Here is a 10,736-nt window from a genome sequence, read left to right as displayed (position 1 = left end):
CTCAGGAAGTTCAACCAACATCATTCAATGGAGAGTGCTAGAACAAGTCAAGCTAACTGGAAGCATCATTCCGGCAACAAAACTCATCGCCGGGTTCAACTTAGCAAGTGTGACAACCCGAGGGGAGATCTTGCTGCCCACGAATGCTGGAGGGGTCATGAAGACTACCTTATTAGAAGTATTAGACGGTGACATGTGCTACAACATAATTCTTGGCAAACCATGGCTACATGAGATGAAGGCTATGCCATCAACATATCACCAACTTCTGAAATTCCCAACTCTAGAGGGAATCAAACAAATAAGAAAAGATCAACCGATGGCAAGGGAAATGAATGCGGTCTCGGTTTCCAGCAGTAAAGGGAAGGAACACAGGACATAGCAATTACAGGAATCGATGCCTTCTCCAAAACCAAACGAAGATGACAAAAGGGAGGAGCTGTCAGAATCCCTCCAGGTACCAGAAGAAACGGACGCGACCAAGTCCACGACGGAAGAACTCGAACAAGTGGCATTGTTCGAGAAATGTTTAGAGAGAAAGTTTCACTTGGGAACAAGATTAAACCCCGAGCCCAGGTTAGGATTTATTAAATTTCTTAAAACTAACGTTCATTGTTTTGCATGGTCGCACGTGAATATGACATGTATCCCGCTAGAACTGGCCATGAACAAGCTAAGACTTGACCCAAGCATCCCGCCAGTAAGGCAAATGAAGCGCCCAATTGCCAAGGTCAGAAACGGGTTTGGTAAATAAGAGGTAACTCGATTGCTTGACACCGGTTTAATCCGGGAGGTAAAGTATCCCGACTGGCTAGCTAACATAGCAGTGGCTCCGAAAAAGAATAATAAATTCCGTATATGCGTAGATTATAAGGATTTGAATAAGGTGTGCCCAAAAGACTCGTTACCACTACCAAACATTGATCAAATAATTGATGCAACGACCATACATGAGTTGATGAGTTTCCGCAATGCTTATTACGGGTACAACCAAATTAAGATGAACCTGGAGGATCAGGAAAAAACTTTGTTCATAACGAACTTTGGTACATATTGCTACAATGTGATGCCCTTCGGGCTTAAAAATGATGGAGCCACTTATCTGAGGCTCGTGAACAAAATATTCGAAGAGAAAATAGGGAAAACAATGGAAGTGTACATAGATGATATGCTGGTTAAGTCTTTGAATACAGGTGACCATTTGAAACACCTCCAGGAAACCTTCGATATCCTAAGAAAGCAGAACATGAAGCTCAATCCCGAAAAGTGTGCGTTCAGAGTTAGCTCCGGTAAATTTTTGGGTTTCTTGGTGTCACAAAGGGGGATCGAAGTCAATCCCAATAAGATTAAAGCTATCGAGCACATTCTAGACCAGCTGCAAAATGTGAAAGAAGTCCTAATGCTAACCGGAAGACTGGCCGCTCTAAGCAAGTTCATTTTTCGATCTTCGAAAAAATGTCATAACTTCTTCCAACAGGCTCTAAAGGACTTGAAACGGTATCTATCAAGCCCTCTGTTATTATAAAAAATGGAGGAAGGCGAACAGTTGCTAATATACTTAGCGGTCTCGGAGGTAGCGGTAAGTGTCGTTCTAGTCCGGGAGGACAAAGGTACGCAATATCCTATCTATTATATTAGCAAAATTTTATCGCTTTTTTATCCGTACCTCAAAAAATTGGCTTTAGCTCTCGTAATTGCCGCTCGAAAGCATAGGCCTTATTTTCAAGGCCACCCGATAGCCATGGTGACAATTCTTTCCCTATGGAATACCCTTCACAAACCTGAGTTGTCAGGTCGACTGGCCAAATGGGCAGTTTAAATTAGTGAATTTGATATTGAATATAAGCCCAGGATTGTGATCAAATCATAAGTTTTGGCCGACTTCATGGCCGATTTTAGTCCCGAGCTACTGCCTCTGGCCATAAAAGAAGTGGTGACGATGTCAAAAATGACACCAGGAGTTTGGACCCTGTTTACGGACAGAGCTTACAACGTGAAAGGGTTCGGGCTCGGGGTGGTTCTAATCACGCCCTCGGGAGAAGTCCTCAGGTAGGCCATAAAACTTGTTCCCTTGACTAACAATGAAGTCGAGTATAAGGCTTTGATTGCAAGACTTGAACTGGCCCGGGGACTAGAGTCCGAGGTCATAGAAATCAAATGCGATTCAAAACTAGTTGTAAATCAAGTATATGGAATCTTCGACACCAAAGAGGAGTACATGCAGCAATATATGGTTAAGGTTCAATATTTTCTCGCGCGGTTCAGGGAATGATCGATCACCCATATCCCAAGAGAAGAAAATGCATAAGCGGATGTAATAGCCAATTTTGGATCGTCCACGGAATTGAAGGGATCGTATTCCGGTACCGTCGCTCAGCTCACACATTCGGTACTGGATGTGGCCGGTTATTATGAAGTAAACCGGCCAACCTAGTTTGGGATTGGAGGAATGAGATCATCGACTTCCTTGAGAGACAAGCTGCCCGAAGACCCGAAGACATCCCGAGCACTCTACACCAAAGAAGCTCTTTACAGCTTCTGGGGAGGACAGTTATACATGAGGTCATTCCAAGGCCCGTTGGCTCGATGCTTAGGAGCCTTCAAGGCTAATTACGTCATGAGGGAGGTTCACGAAGAAATTTGCGGGAATCATTCAGGTGAAGATTCGTTGGTGCTAAAAGTGCAAGATACTTCTGGCCCCGGCCCCGTAGGGAACAAGACGCAAAGGTATTCATTTAAAAATGTAACAAGTATCAATGCCATGCACTGTTAGTGTGCCAACTGGCAGGACTACTGCATTCGGTACTATTCCCATGGCCATTCATGAAATGAGGGATGGATATAGTCGGGCCGCTGCCACCGGCTCTCGGGAAGGTAAGATTTCTTTTAATTTTAACTGATTACTTCACTAAGTGGGTTAAAATAGGTCCTTGCCAAAAATTGGCGAGCACGAAGTGATCGATTTCCTATGGGAAAATATAATTTGTCGGTTTGAAATACCGAAGAAGATTGCCTGCAACAACGGACCACAGTTCATAGGCTCAAAGGTCAGAAAATTCCTTGAAGACCTGAAAATTAAAAGAATCACATCTTCGCCATACCATCCGAGTGCAAATGGGCAAGCCGAATCAACCAATAAGGTGATTATTTAAATCCTTAAAAAGAGGTTGGAAGCAGCCAAACGAAAGTGGCCCGAAGAGTTACCGGGAGTGTTGTTGACATACTGGACGACAGCTAAATCCAGCACGGGAGAGACATCTTTCTCTCTCGTATATGATGTAGAAGCTCTGATCCCAGTGGAAATGGGAGAACCAACCTTGCAGTACTTCCGGCCGAACGAAGAAACAAACAACGAAGCATTGCCGGTCAAATTAGAGCTGCTTGACGAACGCAGGGACTTGGCGCACATAAGGATGATGGCCCAGAAACAAAGAATGTAAAGGTACTATAACAGAATTTTCAATCTCCGTTATTTCAAAGTGGGAGACTTGATTTTGAGGAAAGTGACTCAAAACACCCTGGAGCTCAACGCAGGAAAGCTGGGCCCAACATGTGAAGGCTCCTACCGATTTTCAGTTGTCATCATAAAGGGATCATACATACTAGAAAACCAAGATGGAGTCAAATTGCTGAGCAACTGGAATGTAACTCACCTCAAAAGGTATTGCTGCTGATGGGCACTGCTTGTACTGAAAGTATGTGCTGCACTATTTTTTCCTTCACCCAGTTTTTGTCCCATATGAGTTTTTCTGGCAAGGTTTTTAACGAGGCAGAAACGAAAAGTATAATACGAAGGAAACATCATCGATAGAGATAAAACCTTTAAATGACAAGGCATTGAAACAACAAACTATTGTGGGATGGTTAGATAGTCTATGGCTCGATGAAAAATTTCTAATGGGAAGCAAAACTTGCCATCGGACCAAAGGCTATTCAACAGTTCACGAGTGCTCTTTCCTACAAGCCACTAGGGGGTGGTTAGCTAATATTTTGCTCGATAGAAAAGTTCCTAACGGGAAATGAAGTTTGCTATCAAAACTAAAGATTATTCAATCATTCACTAGTATTTTTCCTCAAAGGATCAAGACTTCCGGTGTTACAATTCGCATTCTTCGCATTCGAACACTGGGGGAAATAGTATGAGAATACGGCAACCTTATTGCCACGAAAATTAGGACTACGAGACCCGAGAACAAACATATCTCATCGGGACCGGGGACTGCATAGCCAGCCCCGTAGAAACAAGTTATACAAATTAGCCACATGTAATGGAAATTTCTTTTCTTTCAGCAAAACAAATTCTTATGTACTTTTGAAGATAGAAGAAATAAAATAAAGTCCTTTTATTATTATCTTGTTTCTTGTCCAAATGATGAATTGATTTTATCATTTGAAAGTTAACCAATTACTTCAAATGCTAGTGCAGGAATGAACATGAGACGTCCTCTTCAAGATCACCATAAACATAAGAGGGCTCTCTCTTATGAAAATCTCATAGTAAAGGATTGGTCCCGAAAGAGTTTATGCCTGGAACCCAAATGCTATCGGGGAAAAATGCACCAGAAGCCATGCATAATTCGACGCAAAAAGAATTAAACTTTGTGCAATACTTAAACAAAAAGCACTTTTATTTATCAAACAATGCCAAGCAGCACAAGCACAAAAATACAAAAGTAAAAAAAACAAAGGAAAAGAAAGCAAAGAGCTAAACTACATTGCCACCAGAACTCGGGGTAAGAGAAGCATCAATGCCCCAGGGAGAAATAGGCGGATCTGCCACTGGCTCAGGGTCTTGGGCTTCATCGTTATTCTCTTCAAGTTCCTCCTCGGTTCCTGAGAACTCAGAACCAGAACTAGAAGAGTTAGTTGCATCAGGCTGTGCCATGAGGCGTCCTCGAGTAATTATCTTCAGTACTCGGGCCTTGCTGATCTCATCGTCAATATCAATGACGCCCTTTTTTGCCTCTTCCAAGGTTTTCATCCTCATATGATACATACAGTGTGTTTTTTCGATGATGAGGGAATCTCATCGGCGTTGAAGTTCTCATTTAAGCCGATCAATCTCAGTCAAAAGGTCATCCCGCTGGGATCTCATAGCACTAAGGCTAAGATCAAGATTACGCACAGTGGCTATATGAACCTTATTATGTTCCATGATCTTCTTATACTTATCCTCCATCTGGGCACGCTTCTCTTCGGCAGTAGCGGCCTCTTCCACCTTGGAATTAAAGGCTGCATCCAAGTTATTCACTCGCTCAATAGAGGCACTCTCGCGCTCGGCAGTAACAAGCATGACATCTTGAACTTCAGATCACTTAGCCTTAGCTTCTTGGAATTGAACATTTAATTGAGAAGCTTCTTGACTAAGGGCCACTACCTCCTGCTCGCTAAGCTGCAGCCGGTCCTCGAGATCACTCGCTTCAGCGGCCTTTGCTTCTAATACCGGGAGGCACGCAGTGAACTGGTCCCTCTCAGCCAACAGTTGAACCCGCTCGGACTTAAGCCCTTCTTTATCGAGGATCAATTTCTGAAGGCCCTCGGAAGCAAGGAAGTTGGCTTGTGAAGCAAAAACCCAAGTTAGAAACCATGTCATAGCCAGTCAAGAAGAAACAACCAGAAAAGAGAACAAGTACAATACCTTTGCTGCTTTGTGCGTGATATTATTATCATACACTCCCCCGAAAGAGAGTATATTTTTTTTTATCTTTCTCTAAAGCCAGCAGCTTCAGATAATTGGCGAGTTCCACCAATCGGGATAGCTGATGGCACTCCGTGGATACCGAGAGGGAGATGCTCCTCCTTCTTTGGCGATATGCAGAAGGGGGCAAGTAGTTATGCCCCAAATTCCTGTGGTCAGTGGACTAGGGAGGAAGGACACCCTTCTCTCGGGTGTCTACGATCGGTGTGGGAGATGTAGCAGTTACAGGTGATGTAGGTATGGCCGGTGTGAAAGGAGATGAAGCTGATGGTATTACAGGTTGAGAAGCAGTTGCGGCAGGGTTGCTCACCAACCGAAGACGGAAGAGGATCGGTACTCTGCCTCATAGTATTGGGAGTAGCAACTTGGACCGAAAAAGGAGAATTAGTATTCTCCACTAAGTCAAATTCTCCCTAGAGCGCTCAAGCATCGTCCTTGGTTGGGGTTCTAAGATCTTCAGGCTGAGCATTCTGTTGAGCTGATGAAGATTATTGTCTCTTTTGAAGGGAAGCTTATTCATCACTGGCTTCTCCATCATCATCAATAACCACAGTGGATGTGGCTGGCTCGAGCACGACTTTCTTTACTTTCTTATTTTTACCCTCGACCGAGGAAGAACGCCGCCTTTTTGGTTGCTTATTCTCTGGCCGGGGACTCCGAGAAGAAGCACCTGCACTGGAAGCAGACCCGAGGGTACCTGTTCGGGTGAGATCCTCCTGTAACAACCTCGCAGCCTCTGCGAGATCGACCAAAATAACCTCTTCAGGGACAGAGACAAAACCCTGAGGGAAACTTGAATCAAACAAAAAGGTAGGGTTAACTAGCTTTCTTATCTACAAAGAAGAAATGAAGGCAGAGTCAGTTTTACGAGTCAGTTTACCATGGTTCTTGGACCCTCCATCCATATTTAGGGGCTAATTCCTTCCATCGGCGGGTTTCGGGCGTAATGATATCCAGAATCTTCTGAACCCACAGATCTAGGCCTTCAACCCTTGAAGGTATCCACCGAGTTACTGAAATAATGAATGAAAAAAGGTTAACAATGACATGAAACAACCTATATCTTCGGAGGAAAAGCTATGTTATAAACTTATGTGGACGAGTTCGGGATTTGGGGAAAGGCGAAATTGTAGCTGGGATGATGTCCCTGGTAGAAATAACGACAAATCGCTCCATCCTCCCACTATCGTTGTCTTCATCCATGCTGGTGAGCAAAGCATGGTGGCCATGCTTACAGAAATTTATTACTCCCCCACGAAAAATCTTGGGGGAGTAGAGGTTTATCATATGAGCCAAGGTGAGGGTCTCCATCATTTCCTGGCACAACCGCCTCAAACGGGCCACCGTTTGCCATACCGAGGGCCCACCTGTGCCAAACAAACCTGGTACCTGTGGCACAGCTCCAAAATCACGGGGTCAAGTCCCCCGCTGAGAGAAAACGCACCCAAAGTGAAGGGGTACGTGTAAACATACGTAAAGCCCTTCTTGAGGTCGTGGCAATCACAGTCTTTCTTTACAGCAAGAATACTAGAAGGGAGAATAGAAGAAGGATATTTACCAACAACCCAAGTACGAGAGTTTGAAGTGGGGAACTTCTCTTCGAAGTCCTTTGATGTGCTTAGATGCATGGGAATGATGGTGCTTACCGTGGGAGGATCAACATCAACATCGACCTCTTTGTCTTTGCTTTTCTTCGGTCCACCACCGAAGAGAAGACCAGAGTTCTTGGAAGAGTTAGCATAAGAAGACATAATAATAAGAAGGTGAAAAGGGTTTTTTTAGAAGAAGATCAAAGGGAGATGAAAGCAGAAGGAAATTAAAAGCAAAGAAGTTGAGAGAGTTTATGGAGTTGTTAGAAGTGAACATGGTGGAAGTCATCAGTTCGAGCCTGATTATCCCTAAGCCCAATGTGAGTAGGTAGAATGAGGTATATAATTAAAGGAATAGGCGGCTAAAATCGTGGCCATGATTACCTCGAGAATTGACAATAATATTGCTAAATCGTGGAGTAACACGTGTTTGGGGTATTAAATGCTAGGAGACGTGCGTCTTATCAAGCGTCAGAAACTATTCAGAAGGGTTCAAAACATTTCCTACCAAGAAAGGAATCTTCACCAACCCCATTGACAACAAAGTGCCACCGGAAAGCAGGGGGACTATCTGTATAGGGTAAAATCGGTTTATATTAAATGCTCGAATAATAGCGTGACACGTAGAACCGGAGGCGGACGAAAAGATGAAGCGAGTGAAAACTAAGACTGAGGACAACAACCTCAGTTGGCACCGGGTAGACCCCAAAGGAAACATAATCAACGGGAGCGAATAAATATTTGTCACCAGATGACATTTAATGAAGAATATTTCTTAGTATTAAGTACACAGCCATTGCAGAGAATTTTAGCATTCATGGCATGTCGTTACGTATTCATCAATAACCCCCATTATTGTCGTTTAAGAGGGACTTGATCCTAGGACCTTATTCCCTAAGTACAACTATAAATAGTGATTTCAACAACCATTGTAAGGGATAAAAATTCTAACAAACTTATGCTATATACTGTTCCCAAGCTAAATAATACTTTATTTTCTGTCTAACGTTATTCTTATTGCTCCCTTCGGAAGTCTAGCTCCCGGAACCAAGCTATATGCTATTTGTCTCGATTTCAACGATAAGTCTTGCATTTTATTTAATTTATTTATTATTTTGGGATCAAATCGATTCACTTGTCTATAAACCACACTATAAATTCAACTATATTGTTTTACGGGTAAACAATAAGCTTACAAGTCAAATAAACCTTTGACCCTAAAATAAAAGGGTTGATTGGAAAACAGTACATTTCATTGATTTTGAGTGACAAATATGAGCGTTAACGATAATAGCATATTTAAGATCAAATTCAACTAGAAGGCAAATTTTTTGTTCTATGTTCCTATAGGTGAGGGGCATTTTTTATCATTATCCCTAAGGATTTATATCGCTGCACATAACGTTGTCTCCGAAAATAGGACATTTGTTTTTTGCACCGTTCAGTTTATTTCTTCTTCTTTTTCTTTCTTTTTTCAATTTTTAATTTGTAAAATTGTAAATTATTCTCTTTATATTTGTTGCTATATTTCTGAAAACATGATGATATATTGGTTATCTTAGGTATGTGATCTTAGGAAACCTTTTCTTTCATCATTACTGAAATTAGCTATATCTCAATTTGGAGTTTTTTCTCATTATCAAAGTTGTATGAGTTTTCAAGTGTTTTCATTTGTTGATGGTTTGGCTTAAAGGCAAGTTATGTAGGGATTACAATATAGAAATTGTACAATATAATGCTTAGTAAAGTAGGAATTGTATTGCAGGAATTAACAATGTGGAATGTAATGCATAAACGCTTTCTTATTGGATATTTGGTTTGAAATATTACAAATTAGAATGTATAATTATTTTTAACGGTAATTATTTTGTGAGACGGTTATACACTTATACTGTGTAGGTTTTCTACTCATTTGCGCTTTTAACATACTTGGATTGGCCCAATTCTTAGAGCCAGTTTGGATTAGCTAATTATAAATAGTTGATAAGCTTGAAGTGCTGAAAAATATTTTTAAGTACTGAAATTGATTTTTTAAATAGGCATTTACGTATTTGGATAGACGTACTGAAGCTGATAATATGCAGTTGATATGTTTGGTAGAAAAGCGCCGATAAGCTGTTCTCATGTTAAAAAGACTAAAATACCCTTAAATATTTTACAAAGAATTATGAATTAAAAAGTTTCTTTGTAGAGAAAATAATAAACAACGAATATGGAATGAAGAGAAAATTAAAAAATTTATTTTGAAAAAAATATTTTGTAAATTAAAAAATATTATTAAGGATAAACTAGTAAAAGTTTTGGTCAAACTAAAGGTGCATATAAGCTGAAAAGTCATAAGTTGGGGGTGACCAACTTAAGTCTTATGACTGATTTTAACCTATAAGCACTTGTCTTATAAGCACTTTGGATGTTTACCAAACATGTAGAAAAACTAAAACGTACTTATAAACAAGTTTGACCAGTTTATAAGCTTAGCCAAACACTCTCTTAGTATAATACACTAAAATTGGATTTGGATATTTTGGTACATCGGTGAAATTTTGAGTCGAGCCAAAGACGTTCCTTAGCTTTGAGTCTGAAGTAAAATTAAGGATGAAATTAAATAAAATAGTTCTCCAATAAAAGAAGAAAACAAAAGTAGCCTCCAAATGACTTTATGATGTTTTTTCAAGACAAGAAAGATTAGTAGTTCCACTCTTATCATCTGAATAATGTTGTATATGATCTACCAGAGGCTTAATATTTTCTTAATTGTTTTCATCTTCTATACACATTGAGTTTCATTAAGTATTTTCTTTTGGCAACTATTTAACAAGAAAGGTTAGGTTTATCCTCTTTTCTTCTATATAAGGACATACGCATAACTCATAAATAGACCAATTACCCATAAAGTAAACGTAAAAATTGAACGGCGACCAATTTAATTTATACTCATATTTTTAAAATTATTTAACATATACCTTAATTTTGACAACTTTATACCAGTCGCGCTCCTTTCTTCCTCCTCTTCTTTTCCTCTTCTTCTTCTTCTTCTTCTTCTTTTCTCTCTCAAACATATGAGATTCGGTGTAAGTATTATTGATTGGATATGAAGTACACAGTGATTTAGCATTAGGGTATGAGTTTTGAATTAAAATCACCATTAAAGGAACTTGAAAACTCAAATCACAATTAAAGGAACAGACGGGGCAACTCTTCAAAATGGGCTTATAGGTGTAGTAGTAGGGGTGATCCGAAACAACAATGGGGATTGGATGATGGGATTCATGGAAAAAATAAATTATACCAATACTCTACACTCTCACCTAATAGCTCTAATGCAGGGACTAAAAATGGCAGTCTCGAACAACTTCATGCCTTTGGGACTGTACGGCCAAACTTCAAACATTACCAGGTTAAACTTTATTTGAAGTTTGTAACTGCCATGCTAGACTTCAGAAAATATT

The sequence above is a fragment of the Nicotiana tomentosiformis genome, chromosome 2 (genome assembly GCF_000390325.3).
Source record: "Nicotiana tomentosiformis chromosome 2, ASM39032v3, whole genome shotgun sequence".
NCBI classification, from domain to species: Eukaryota; Viridiplantae; Streptophyta; class Magnoliopsida; order Solanales; family Solanaceae; genus Nicotiana; species Nicotiana tomentosiformis.
This window is presented reverse-complemented; position numbering follows the sequence as displayed.